The sequence below is a fragment of the Portunus trituberculatus genome, chromosome 34 (genome assembly GCF_017591435.1).
Source record: "Portunus trituberculatus isolate SZX2019 chromosome 34, ASM1759143v1, whole genome shotgun sequence".
Classification (NCBI taxonomy): domain Eukaryota; kingdom Metazoa; phylum Arthropoda; class Malacostraca; order Decapoda; family Portunidae; genus Portunus; species Portunus trituberculatus.
Genome location: NC_059288.1, coordinates 7,254,317 through 7,256,816, shown reverse-complemented (window position 1 = coordinate 7,256,816; position 2,500 = coordinate 7,254,317). Strand labels below are relative to the sequence as shown.

The following is a 2,500-nucleotide window of genomic DNA, read 5'->3' as shown; positions in this document are numbered from 1 at the left end:
CACCACCACCACAACACCACCACCACACTAGACTATCACATCTCCACACCACACCACACCACATTGCATACTGCGCTACGACACACATCACCACTCCTCCTCCTCCTCCTCCTCCTCCTCCTCCTCCTCCTGCACTCACCCAATCCTAAGTTGCTCCTTCGTCTCCAGTTCCTCAGCTCTCTTGATGACCTCTAGGATAATTTTGGTCTCCTCCTCAGATAGGGAGTCCTGGCGGGTAACAGGCGTGGGTTGTGAAGTTGACCAGCCCATCTTCAGCCTGCGGAGGGAAGGGTATGAGGGCGTGAGGGCGTGTCAAGGGGGTATGTGAGGGAGAGTGCGTAGGAGTGAAGGGGTGAAGAGAAGAAGGGAAGGGTGAAAGGTGTGACAGGGTTGAAAGGAAGGGTGAATGAAGGGAAGAGATGAAGGGGTGACAGGAAACAGTGTAGAGAAAGAGTGAAGAGAACTAGTGAAGGGAAATAATGAAGGAAAGAGATGAAGGGGTGACAGGAAATAATGGAGGGAAATAGTGAAGGGAAATAATGAAGGGATGAAGGGAAGGGAAGAAGAAGGGAAGAGATGAAGAGAGTGAGAGGAGAAGAGAAATGAAAAAAAAATCAAGTAACTTTGTAAATAAGAAAGAAAAAGAGGAAGAGACAGAGACAGAGAGAGAGAGAGAGAGAGAGAGAGAGAGAGAGAGAGAGAGAGAGAGAGAGAGAGAGAGAGAGATTCTAATTAAAAAACACGACCTTAAAATGTCACAAAGTAGATAATGAAAAACAAACAGAAAAGAGAAAGGAGGAGGAGGAGGAGGAGGAGGAGGAGGAGGAGGAGGAGGAGATGAGGATAAGTGCACAAACAGACAAACAAACAAGAAGACCCAAGACAAACAGCAATAAATGACATAATGAGAGAAAGAGAGAGAGAGAGAGAGAGAGAGAGAGAGAGAGAGAGAGAGAGAGAGAGAGAGAGAGAGAGAGAGACACTTACTTGGCTCTAAGCGCGAGGTGTCTATCATTTGGACAAACCCATCTCTCCTGCGTCGGTTGGTTCCCTAGGCTTGCTCGTCTTACTATTCCTCCTCCTCCTCCTCCTCCTCCTCCTCCTCCTCCTCCTCCTCCTCCTCCTCCTCCTCCTCCTCCTCCTCCTCCTGCTGCTACTCCAGTCGTGCTCGCTCCGATGGTCATTATTCCTCCTCCAACTCCTCCTTTTCCTCCTCCTCCTCCTCCTCCTCCTCCTCCTGCTGCTGCTGCTGCTCCTGTTTCTCCAGCACTTACTCCTCCTCCTCCTCCTCCTCCACTTCCTCCAATTGCTACGCCTACTCCTCCATTTTCAGCTGTCCTCCTCCTCCTCCTCCTCCTCCTCCTCCTCCAGTAGTTTCCATTGTGAAGGAGAAATGTCACGCCGCCGCCATATTGAAAAAGGTCTTCCCACGCCTTCCTTCCTTCCTTCCTTCCTTCTTTCCTTCCTTCACTCACATCCACGTCCTTCGCTCCTTCACTCCAGCGATTAAAGGACAGGAGGGAAGAGAAGGAGAGAAAAGTGGAGAGAAAAATAGGAGGGAAGGAAAGAATGAAGGAAGATTAGATGAATGAAGGAAACTCACAAAGCAATGAAGGTCTTGAGAAGGAAGGAGGGGAAGGAAGGAGGGAAGGAAGGAGAAGGAAGGAGGGAAGGATGGAGGGAAAATTTGTAGGTGGTAACTCGGAAGGAAGGGAAATAGAGATAGATAGATAGAGAGAGAGAGAGAGAGAGAGAGAGAAGAAGGAAGAGAGAGGAGGAAAAAAAAAAGTAAGGAAGATGAAGGAAAGGAGACAGGAGAGATAAAGAAAATATTAACGAAGGAAGGAAACAGGAGAAAAACAATGACAACTTATAGAAGAGACGAAAGAAAGAGGAAAAAAAAAAAGAGCAAAACTATAAGAAGGGGAAAACAGTAGTAGTAGTAGTAGTAGTAGTAGTAGTAGTAGTAGTAGTAGTAGTAGTAGTAGTGAGTGGAGCGTGAAATCTGGAAGAGAGAAAATTGAAATAGACCTTAAGTAAACAAGAAGAGAGCTTTAGAAACAGATAAAGAGCATTGTACACCAAAAAAGAGCGTGAAAAATTAACTGGAGCATATAACCTAGAGTGAAGGAGCGTGAAAACAACACTTCTGGAGCATGGAAACTCGACCAGACTTTAGAAAACTACAATAGAGCTTAGAACCACAAAAAAGGAGCGTTGTGGACTGAAAAAGAGCGTGAAACTTGAAAGGAGCGTGAAAAAACAGGAATTCCGGAGCGTTGAGACTGAAATAGACCGTGGGAGACTGGGAACAGAGGAGCGTTGTGGCCTTGGAGCGTGGGAGCATGGAAAACGAAGGCCTGGGAGCGTGGGAGCGTGGGAGCTTGGGAGAACAGAGCCGGCAGCGTTGAGGAGCGTGGGAGAGGTGAGGAACAGTGACCTTAGAGCATTGAGCGTTGATGGGAGAGCTGGTGGGAGCGTGGGAGCGTTGGTAGGAGCA

General features: G+C 47.8%; 2 long non-coding RNA genes across 2 annotated transcripts in view; both read right to left on the bottom strand.

The window, feature by feature from the left end:
• LOC123512580 overlaps positions 1 to 1,246 on the bottom strand; it is a 24,060-nt gene extending 22,814 nt beyond the window's left edge. The window contains exons 1-2 of the long non-coding RNA XR_006677127.1: positions 988 to 1,246; positions 140 to 277 (exon numbers count right to left, since the gene is read on the bottom strand). This is a non-coding gene — a long non-coding RNA (uncharacterized LOC123512580). The remainder of the gene's footprint in view (positions 1 to 139; positions 278 to 987) is intronic.
• A 674-nt stretch (positions 1,247 to 1,920) lies between these two features.
• Positions 1,921 to 2,500, bottom strand: part of LOC123512578 — a 49,594-nt gene continuing 49,014 nt past the window's right edge. Inside the window, exon 3 of the long non-coding RNA XR_006677126.1 lies at positions 1,921 to 2,500. This exon is cut by the window's right edge and continues 28 nt beyond it. This is a non-coding gene — a long non-coding RNA (uncharacterized LOC123512578).